Here is a 12,356-nt window from a genome sequence, read left to right on the forward strand (position 1 = left end):
AGAGTTTCAATTTTTTTAGTGCAGAGAGGGCTCCCAATGAAAATTTTTCGGAGCACGCCATTGAGGAGGCCCTGCAAGCACAATTTTTAAAAAAAATTCTTCCCACCCCACAGAACAAATTCTTTCAAAAGAAAAATCATCACTTTCACTCAAAAACTAGGAGAAACTCTCTACCAATGTTGGGATAGGTTTAAAGAACTACTTAACATTTGCCCACATCACAGTTTTGAAACATGGATATTAGTGTCTTATTTCTACGAGGGATTAACATCCCAAGGTAGACAAGTAATTGAAATGATGTGTAATGGTGAGTTTAGGGATAAAAGTCCTGAAGATGCATTAGACTATCTTGACTATATAGTAGAAAATGCACAACACTGGGATACAGTTGGTTCTTATGAGTCGTCAAGTAAACCCAAGTCATCTCTATCTGGTGGAGGCATGCATAACCTTAGGGAAGACCATGATTTTCAAGCCAAATTTGCATCATTAGCTAGAAAAGTTGAAGCATTGGAGTCGAAAAAAAAATGATCATGTAAAGTCTGTTCAAAATATTTCATGTTATGTTTGCGATTCTACTGACCATTCTACGCAGGACTGTCCAACTTTACCAGCTCTGAGATAAAGTCTGCATGAACAAGTAAATGTCATTGACAATTTCAAAAGGCCAAATCCAAATCCATACTCCCAAACTTACAACTTTGGTTGGAGAAACCGCCCAAATTTCGGTTGGACAAATGACAATCATGCACAACCTTCACAATCAGTTCCTCCACGTCAAAATTTTCAAAACTCCCAGAGTTACCCACCATAGGTCCCACCACCAAGAAAAACTCTAGAAGACACATTGCATTCGTTTATTGAAAAACAAGAGTCGATCAATAACCAAACGATGCAAACCTTAACCAATTTGACAGAAACTATCTCCAAACTTACATCTGTTCTGACCATACATGAAAAAGAAAAGTTTCATGCTCAACCTTAACCAAACCCCAAGAGTCAACAACATCCTCAAATGGGAAATTCAGGAAACCAAAATATGAGTTAAGTCAAATCGGTTATAACCCTTCGTGGTGGTAAAGTAGTCGAAAAACACATTGTGGACCCTCGTGAAACTAGTAAAGATTCAATTTCAGAAAATAGGGAAGAGTCTGTCGAACCTTTAAACTATGAAGAAATAACCAACTCTCCTCTTGTACCCCCATTTCCTCAAGCACTGATCAAGCCAAAGAAATCAAACCACAGTCCAGAAATTTATGAAGTTTTTAAACAAGTTAAGGTCAACATTCCTCTACTGGATGTCATTAACAGGTGCCTTCTTATGCTAAATTTCTGAAAGATCTGTGCACAGTGAAAAGGAAACATAAGGTGCAAAAGAGAGCTTTTCTAGCAGAACAGGTAAGTTATATTCTCTCAACCAATAGTGCTTTGAAATACAAGGATCCTGGTTGTCCAACTATTTCTTGCACTATTGAGGATCATAAAATTGGACATGCTTTACTTGATCTTGGTGCTAGTGTTAATTTGCTTCCTCACTCAGTGTACCAACAACTCAATCTCGGTGAGTTTAAACCAACTTCTACCACTCTTTTACTTGCTGATAGATCGATTAAGGTTCCAAAAGGAATAATTGAAGATGTATTAGTCCAGGTCGATAAATTCATATATCCTATGGATTTAATTGTTCTGGAAACGGAACCAATTGCTAATGACTGCAAACAAATTCATGTTATTTTGGGTCGACCATTTTTAGCTTCTGCTAATGCTTTGATAACTCGCATGAATGGATTAATGAACTTATCTTTCGGCAACATGACACTGGAACTCAATGTGTTCAACATGTGTAAACAACCTCACCACCAAGAAGATGATGATCATGAGAATGAGGAAATTGATCTCATCAAGCCAATCATTGAGGAACACATTCAGGATGAGAATTTTACAAACTCTGTTGAAATTTGTTTTGCTGGTTCTTTTGAATCAAGTAAAGAATTAGATTATGATACTACTAACACATGTCCTACACTTGATTATATGCAGGTACCTATAGGTGACGATTACCAATCGAACTTTGAAGATACGGTGCAACCTGAAGAACCAAACGAAGAGGAAGCACCAGAGCTCGAATTAAAGCCCTTACCAGAAGAATTGAAGTATGCTTATCTTGGAGAGCAGCAGATATATCCGGTGGTAATTTCTTCTCAGCTCACGCATGATCAAGAAGGTAAGTTGTTATCTGTACTAAAAAGGCATAAAACTACATTTGGTTGGACCTTAAAAGACATAAAAGGCATTAATTCTTTAATTTGCACACACCGAATACACTTAGAGGAAAATGCCAAAACAACTCGTCAACCACAAAGAAGACTAAACCCTCATAAGAAAGAAGTGGTAAAGAATGAGGTCCTTAAACTACTAGATGTAAGAAGTATCTACCTTATCTCTGATAGTAAATAGGTAAGTCCAATTCAAGTAGTACCAAAGAAATCTGGAATAACTGTTGTAAAAAATGAAAAAGGTGAACCAATCCCAACACGAATTCCATCTAGTTGGCGCATGTGCATTGATTACAGAAAATTAAATTATGCCACTAGAAAAGATAATTTTCCCCTTCCATTTCTAGACCAAATTCTCGAAAGAGTAGTTGGACATCCCTACTACTGCTTTCTTGATAGCTACTCTGTCTATTATCAAATCCCTATAGCCTTAGAAGACTAGGAAAATACCACATTCACATGCTCATTTGGAACATTTGCATTTAGGAGAATGCCCTTTGGACTTTGTAATGCTCCTGCAACATTTCAAAGGTGCATGCTAAGCATTTTTAGTGACATGGTTGAAAATTGTCTAGAGGTTTTTATGGATGATTTAACTGTATTTGGTAATTCTTTTGATACATGTCTTGATAATCTAGAAAAAGTTTTGGAAAGGTGCAAAGAAAAAGGACTAGTTTTAAATTGGGAAAATTGTCATTTCATGACCACTTCTGGAATTGTCTTAGGCCATATTGTGTCTTCAAAAGGAATCGAAGCTAATAAAGCCAAAGTTGAAGTCATTTCGAAATTTCCCTCACCAAAGACAATTAGAGAAGTCTGTTCTTTTTTAGGACATGCAGGGTTTTATAGGAGGTTTATAAAAGATTTTAGTGCCTTATCTAGACCAATTTGTAACCTCCTAATAAAATATACACAATTTGAATGGACTAAATATTATCAACAAGCTTTTGAAAAGATAATTAGTCTTTTGACATCAGCCCCAATAATACAACCCCTTGATTGGTCTTTACCTTTTGAGCTAATGTGTGATGCTAGTGATTATGTCGTTGGCGTTGTTTTGGGTCAAAGAAAGGAAAGTAAGCCCTTTGTCATCTATTATGCAAGTAGAACTTTGAATAGTGTTCAAATGAATTACACTACAACTGAGAAAGAACTACTTACTGTAATATTTGCATTGGATAAATTTCGTTCGTATTTAATTGGTTCATCTACTGTTGTTTATTCTGATCATGCTGCTGTGAAATATTTAATGTCAAAACAGGATGCCAAACCAAGGTTGATACGATGGATTTTGCTACTTCAAGAATTTAATTTGATAATTGAGGACAAAAAGGGCGCTGAAAATGTTGTTGCAGATCATCTTTCAAGACTTACAAATGAGTCTTCAATTGAAACAACACCCATCAATGATTCTTTCCCTGATGAATTTTTGTTTTCTATAAACAAAATGCCTTGGTATGCTAATATTGTTAATTATCTTGCAACAGGTGAAATGCCATGTGACTGGAGTTCCCAAGACAAGAAGAGATTCTTAATAGAAGTAAAAAACTTTTACTGGGATAAACCATACATGTTCAAGTACTGCTCTGATCAAATTTTTCGAAGATGCATACCAGACGACGAGGTAAGTAGGGTCATTAAATTTTGTCATTCTGAAACATGCGGTGGCCATTTTTCTTCAAAAAAGGCAATTGCAAAAATATTGCAGTGTGGATTTTATTGGCCTACATTATTTAAAGATTCACATGCATTCTGTAAAATGTGTAAGAATTGTCAAATGGTATGATCTATTTCAAAGCGAAACATGATGCCTTTAAACCCCATCCTTGTCATTGAAATATTTGATTGTTGGGGAATTGATTTTATGGGCCCTTTTCCATCATCATTTGGATTTATATACATTTTGGTTGCTGTTGATTATGTTTGAAAATGGATCGAGGCGATTCCTTGTCGACACAATGATCACAAGATTGTGATCCGCTTTTTAAAAGAAAATATTTTGAGCAGATTTGGAATACCTCAAGCCATTATCAGTGATGGAGGTAAGCATTTTTGTAATAAGCCATTTGAGTCCTTAATGAAGAAATATGGAATTACACATAAGGTTGCTACCCCTTATCACCCTCAAACAAGTGGTCAAGTTGAATTAGGAAATAGGGAGATAAAACAAATTTTAGAAAAGACAGTTAATCCAAACCGTAAAGATTGGTCTCTTTGACTAATTGATGCACTTTGGGCATATCGTACTGCTTTTACAACATCTTTAGGAATGTCACCCTATCGGCTTGTTTATGGAAAATCTTGCCACTTACTAGTAGAACTTGAACATAAATCATTTTGGGCCATTAAAGCTTTTAATTCAAATCTTGATAATGCTAGCAATGTGCGTAAATTGCAAATAAATGAACTTGAGGAATTAAGGAATGATGCATATGAGAATTCCAGAATTATTAAGGCAAGAACTAAATTTTTTCATGACAAAAGAATTTTTCAGAAAACATTTGAAATTGGTCAAAAAGTGTTGCTTTATAATTCTTGTCTTCATTTATTTCCAGGGAAGTTAAAGTCAAAGTGGAATGGTCCATTTGTTGTAAAAAATGTGTATCCATATGGAGCCGTAGAAATTGAGAATCCAAATGATGGTGTCACATTTAAAGTTAATGGCCAAAGATTGAAACCATATCTGGAATACCAACTACATGAAGCAGATACCGAAATCCAGTTGAGTGACCCACCAAAATTTTGATTAAGCCTTTTCATTTTAACATTTTGTGAATTTGATTTACCGTCACTTTATCGTTTGAATTATTTAATTTTTTTTCCTTTTCCCTATGTCTTGAATGGAGTGCATTGCATTGTTTTAATTATGTATTGTTTTTATACTTGTCATGAGTACCTCCATGAGAAATTTCCTTCTCGATCATCTTAAAATGCTTTTTCATGTAAAATTTCACCTGAGGAAATTGCTCCGATTTTATAAATTACATCCCATTTGGGATCTGCAACCACCAGAGTTAGTATCTCACGTGAAAGATCATGAAAGACAACTCAAGAAAATAGAGGATGGTATTTATAATCTGCAATTGGAACTGGATTCAATAAAAGGACGAAGGTGAGTTATATTCCTTGTGTGTTTTTGTTTTATTGTTCTTTTTCACTTTTGATTTGATTTGATTTTGCAGATTTGATTCGTTTTGTTTTGATATTACTCTTCCGTGTAAATGGCGGATAACGGTACTCCGTGACTTTTTAAGTCGGTATTCTCAGTTTCCCACAATAACTGAAACCTCAATGTCAAGCATGGAAGCAATACAACAAAATTTGCATCAATATTTTCCTTCTCTCCCTCAAAATGCTCTTAAGAAGATTTACAAAGCTCGTTGTGAATGACTGCGTTTGTTAATGATCAATGGGATTCCTGCTGACATTCGCTGGTTAATTGAAGCAAAGGTCTGATTGGCAGGTGAGTTTTCTGATCCATTCATTTCCTACATGCCTGGTTTTGGTAAAAGTACATTTGCTAAGAAAAGAAGAGGTAAGTGACTTGGCTCTTAATGTTCTCACTGTGTAAGACTTGCTTGCAAAAATCCACTTTGTAAAGCTTTAGGAATGATTTCTGTAAATCGTGAAGATAAAATCAAATTCGTTAAGGATGGCATGAGTAAAGAATCGTTGGATGATATCTTACGATCTCTTGAGAAGCATCCGAGCAGATATGTTCAACGTGAAATTCAAAATTTGTGGAAGTTGTTCCAAAAGGAAAGTGCACAATTTAGTTTTGGGAATCTGACTCTAAAAGACCTTGTTTGCCAGTTTATAAGAAAACTGGATGGGAAGCCTATCCTCGACCCATAGAGGGCGTTCAAGTCGTTACTGGACGTAAAATCAGAGGAAGATGTGAGCCACAATCACAACTACCAGTAAATATCCTTTTATTTTACTATTCTTTTATCTTTTGTATTATTATTATTATTATTGTGTTTTTTTCTTTCTTTTGTCTAATCACTGTTTTCTTTTTCTTTTCATTGTTTGCCTTTGAATTATTAAGCTAAAAGCTTCACGCGTCATTTGACAAACACACCACCCCATTTATAGATGTATATCATTATGTCCGTCACCAAGATCCTTAAATAGGAGCTTCTTTTTAAGCACTCACAAATTGGTTCTTTTTAGAATTGTTATAATGGCAGCAACTTCAAGCAGTCAACTTTAAAACATTTGTATGCTTTCTGGATTTCGTTATGGAAAGTATAAGGAGTTCGTTCAGGCAGCCATAGATCTTGGTCGTGCTATAGCAGAGAGGAAACTACATCTTGTATATGGAGGAGGTGACCAAGGGTTATCAAAACTTGTCTCTGAAACTACTTTCGTTCGAGGAAGCCAAGTGCTAGGCATCATTCCAAAAGCCTTAAAACTTTTTAGATGTCTACTAGACTCACCAACTGGAGAAGAGTTAGTTGTCTCAGGTATGCAAGAAAAAATATCTGAAATGTTAAATCATGCTGACGCTTTCATTTTCTTGCCAGGAGACCTTGCAACTTTGGAGGCGCTAATTACATTTGCTTCTTGGGCCCATTTGAATATCCATAAAAAACCCATCGATTTGTTAAATGTTAATAACTTTTATGATGTCTTAATAACATTTCTTAATCATGCAATAAAAAAATATTTCATTCTATCCTCAGCGAAAAAACTCTTCATTTGTGCTCCTATTGCTAAAGAGTTACTTGATCTTTTGCAAGCTTACAAACCAGAGCCAGATCCCATGACTTTGGCGTTGGATTGGGCAACTGATGACGATGGCAGTAACTCTCGTAAAAAGTGTAAATTAAATTTAACTCTCCGTCTGTAAATATTTCCAACAGTGGCCAAGTGATATCTTCTAAACTCTACTCCTTTCTTTAGACATTGAGGACAATGTCTCTTTCAGGTTGGGGGGAGGGACTTGTTGATAATTGTAGAATGTCTCAGTCCTAGTGATGTTTTTACTAATTTTTGTTGTAAAGACTAACTTTGGATAAAATTTTAAGTCAAAGATGGCAGAATATAGAATGTAGTGTCTCTAGAAACGCATCTTCTTAACTTTTGTGTTTTCTTTCAAAAAAAAAATGTTTCTAACTTTTTGTTTTCGGTCTTTTTCTCTTAATCATCTACTTAAGTTTCTGCAATTAGTTCCAATTTTTTAGTGTTTTCTTAAAAAAAATTATTTTCTTTTTCAGTGTGATCTTTTAACATTGGATAACATGATGATTTTCAAATTTTGGTATTTGTATTATCTTTGGCCTTGAGTTATGTTACACTATGTTTTTCCCTTTGCATGTTGAAACGTAAATTGAGAAATTGAATGAGTGAAATTGATTAAGCTATTTTGAGGAATGTACATGTTATGAAAAGACCAAGCGAGTTTTTGAGCCTATTATCCTTGGAGAGTAACCTTGTTTGCCTATACAGCTTCACAATTTATTGTACAAGATCTCAATATTTGCTTTAAAAAAGAAAGTTTGTGCAGCCGCATCTAAAAGTCCATTGAACTAGTGGATATGAAAGATTATATAGAACCCTAAAAGATGACAGAAGGTCATCTTTGATCCGTTTGAGCCTTTCTAGCCAACCCTATTATAAAGAATACATAGTTAACCCCTTTAAGCCTTTGAAAAAAAAAATTCTTTGGTAACCTATCATATTTTCCTACTCCAATGAGGAGTATCACCTTATGTTTTATGTTTTCTATCACCCAATTATGTTTAAAAATAAGGATGATTATGTATTCCTAATAATGGTGCTATATATATATATATATATAAGATGATATGTATATATCAATTAATAAAAAAAAAAAGAAAACAAAATCCAAGCAAAAAAAAAAGCACCTTATAATCTCCAAAAAGTCCCCTATTTTTCAAACATATATTTTTGTTTTCCCTATTACCTTTTTTGTTAGCCATAACCCTAGCCTACGTTACGTCCTAAAAAAAGTCCGTCTCGATTTTTGGGAACTATAGTATGAAGTAAAAGCTGGTAATATGGACTAAAAGATATGCTGTGGTGATGCATAAAAATAAAAATAAAAATAAATTTTGCTAGTAATTCATTGGACTTGAGATCATTTTATTTCTAAGCTGTGGGCATTATTTTTTTCATCTTGGTGAGAGCGTGTGATATTATTTTATTATTCTCTCAAATTTACCATTTTTTAGAGTGACAAATTAATTTGGGGTATATCTTCTTTTGAGAAAGTTACTCTTAATCGTGAGATTTTGGGGTTTGATGTATCATTCTTAAAAGTGGCTTGATCAATGTAGCTCTGATAATTGATCATTTTACAGGATTTTACTAAATTATTTTGTGCAGGTGTGATTTTCTTTATGCTGAAGATAATACTTATGCTTTTATTTAATTATTGTCATTAATCTGATGGAAGAAGCAAACACAATTTTAAAAAAAAAATGATTTTCAATTTGAGTTTGAAATTTTACTAAACTTTTATCGCTTAAATTGCTAGGGCCTAGCAATAAGCTGGTTAGGGGGTGTGATTGACACTAAAAAGTGTACATTTAATAAGGATAAAATTATTAGTTTTTCACTTATTGTGTCGATCAATGTGTTCATTATTTCTAAATTATTTTAATACTCCCCAAATATATTTTATGTTAAATTAATTCATAATTTGTTAATTTTTATCTTGTAAATATTTTTCAGGAATAAAGATGGAATTGGAATTAAAAGCGGGAACAAAGAAGAACTACTGGAACACAATTGAAGAGATGTAATAATAAATAATAAATAATAAATAAAATAAAATAAAAATAAAAATAAAAATAAAAATAAAAGAACAAAAGCATGTTGGTGATGGTCAGTAGGCCATCACGCCTCCTGACCATCACACAATTCAATATATATATATAATATAAAAATAAAATAAAATAAAATATTAATATTAATAAAATAAAAGAAAAGAAGATGATTCCCTTACCTATAAAAGGCAAGGGGATGCAAGCCGGAGGGGGATCTTTTTCAAAAAGCCGAGAGAGCGAATTTTGGAGAGCGGAAGCCGAAACTAAAGATTTTCTTTCTTTCCTTGTTTCCGTTTGTATCAATTTTCTTTGTAATATATTTCAAAAAGTTTATCAAATAAAAAAAGTGTTTTGTTTTCTTTCAATATAAGTAGCTAATTTTATTAAGCTGAGGTGAAGGGTGAAGGTCAATGTTTCAAACTATTAATTATTATTATTTTCTCAAAGGAGTTTTTTTTAATTCTTTTCTAATTATTTTGTATCATGTTAATTTATAAATCTCACTGGATTTTGTGGTATTTTGACATAATGTCGACACATTAATATAGTGTGGCACATTAGGTACTTTATTCTATATTTATCCACATACATAAAATTAAATGATATAATAATTAATTGGTAAAAGTGAGGCAAAATATAAATGATAGAGTATTAAAATTATAGTTTGAATACAGAGAGTGGATCCTAAACCTTAGCTTATTTTTAAATTGATTTCAAATAATTTCTTTTCCCCACAATTAATTTTCTTAATTTTACTAGATTTAAAACTCCCTGTGGTTCGACCCTGGTCTCACCAGGTTATATTATAACTAGACACTCTTATACTTGAGAGTAATACACTTTTGAGTCGTGTCAACTACTTAAAAGTGTTTAATTTAATCCCAAGTATAAGAGTGTCTAGTTATACTATAACTCGGTGAGTCCGAGGTCGATCCACAGAGAAAAATACACTTTTGAGTCGTGTCAACTACTTAAAAGTGTTTAATTTACTCCCAAGTATAAGAGTGCCTAGTTATACTATAACTCAGTGAGTCCGAGGTCAATCTACAGCGAAAAGATTTAATTTTTTTATTTTAATTTATAAAAAAATAAAAATAAAATTTAAATATATGCAATTTAATTTGAGCAAATCTATGAAATTAAATTAGTTAGGGCTATGGATCCACTCTTAGTAATAAATATAATTTAATAAATTCTTTTTATTTTTATTTTATTGCCCAAAAGATTAATTATATAAATTATAATTATTTTCCCATTAATTTTATTATGGATTAAGTACTTAATGTGCCAAAACTTAACTTGTCTACAATAAGTCAAAATATCATTTTACCATACTGTATACTAAGATATTAAGAATTCATTGTGCCAAACTCCCATGTTCGTCTACAATAAATCAAAATTTTAAAATATAAAATATGAATAAAATTAAATAGAAAATAATTTAATTTATATAATTAAAAATAGAATTTAATTAAATCATATTTTTCTACTAAGAGTTTCACCTTACCCTAACTATTAGTATTTAGCTAAACATATTTGAAATAAAGGAAATTATTAAAATTGAAAAATATATAATTAAAAAAATGATATTTGAAAATTGAAAATAAAACTAATTTTATTTTATTGAAAATATATTACAAAGAGAGATGAGAAGAAGAATTTGAGGGTAAAGAAGAGAAAAAGAGGTGTGTTCTCCCCATCTATTTATACTGATACATGATTAATCCATACCATACCAATAAATAAAGTTAATTACATCTTAGTCATACATTTGTCCCACAAACTAAATATAAACCTAACTTAATCCACTCAAGCACATCCAACACATTCCACTAACAATTATCACACCTTACATAGTAAACACTTATAATTTCACAATTACCACATTTACTGTGGTAAAAACTTATTAATTTAGGACAAAAGTCGCGGATCCTCCTCGATAATGACCAAATTTTTTGGACTTTCGGAATCCAAATTTGACATCCGTACATTTTTTTGGAGCTTCAAAGCATGAAATTATTATTTTTTATAATAAACAAACAAAAATACACAAAATCAAATATTTAGAAAAATAATTAGAAATTCATAATATGTTACATAATTACAAATGTAAATTATATTATAAGCACAAAATAACAGTTTTACCCCTTAATAAATATACAATTTTATTTTACAATGATGAAAATTTTATAATGTTAATAAATATACAATTTTACCCCTAATCAGTGATGAAAATTTTATTTTACAAAAAGGGTTTTGAAATGGAAATAAAAAAAAAGTTGTTTTAGCATCAAAAAGTTTCATTGACAAAAGACCGTTTTAGTGACAAAAAGGATTTCATTGTAATAGGGATGTTTCGATGATGATTATATTTTCATCGCAAAAAGGATGTTTTAGTTATGAAATTTGTTTCGTCACAAAAAAATTTTTTAGCGACATATATTTCATTACAAGAATGTATGTTTATATTTTTTTCACAAAAAACAATGATTTAGTGATATCTCTTTGGTCAGAAAAATGTCTTTTAGTGACAAAAATATTTTTCTGTTAAATATGTTTCACATTCTGATTATCAATGGCAACGAACTAAATTTGTTCGCTAATTGAATTACTGGGAGCAAATATAATGGCGCCTTATTGTTAACATATATGTTTCCATAATGTTGATTTTGATGATAACAAAAAAGATTAAATTTTTAAAAGCCCAAATTATTTTTTTATATATTTTTAATAAATTATTATTTTCACATTAAAAAAGTTTTATATTTAATAGAAAAATAATTTTATGAAATTGGTTTTTTTTCAAGTTTATGGTTTAATTGAAAGAGTTTTAAAAACTTTAAAATCAACAAGTATTGCTTGTAATTCTGGAGAAGGAACTTACTTCAAAAGGTTCGTAGTGTAGGTCATATCATAATTTCAGAAAGTTTTAGAAATGACAAGCATTATTTAGAAATTCTGTAATTGGACATTTTTGTAAAGTTTTATGACTTTTTGGGCCATAGTATAATTTTATAAAGATTTGAGGCAAAACTAAAATTTTGGAAAAAATATTGTAGCAAAGCGGCTAACCGGATTCATGAAAGCAGCATACCAGATGTGCAAAAGTTCAAATTTTTTAACATAATGGTAACATGAAGCGGCTAACCAGATTCACAAAAGCGGCAAGCCGGTTATCACTAGAAAGTCAATAACAGCCAGTTTTCTTCCTCAACTATAAATTGGCTCAAATCAAACTCATTCAAGATGATGCAACCATTGATATTTTGAGCATTTTCTCTGCAAA

The 12,356-nt window shown here is 31.7% G+C and overlaps 1 pseudogene; it reads left to right on the top strand.

Annotated features, from left to right (window-relative positions):
- Positions 1–5,022, top strand: part of LOC112099674 — a 6,486-nt pseudogene extending 1,464 nt beyond the window's left edge.
- Positions 5,023–12,356: the final 7,334 nt, after the last annotated feature.

This window comes from Citrus clementina, unplaced genomic scaffold (genome assembly GCF_000493195.1).
Source record: "Citrus clementina cultivar Clemenules unplaced genomic scaffold, Citrus_clementina_v1.0 scaffold_3, whole genome shotgun sequence".
Lineage (NCBI taxonomy): Eukaryota > Viridiplantae > Streptophyta > Magnoliopsida > Sapindales > Rutaceae > Citrus > Citrus x clementina.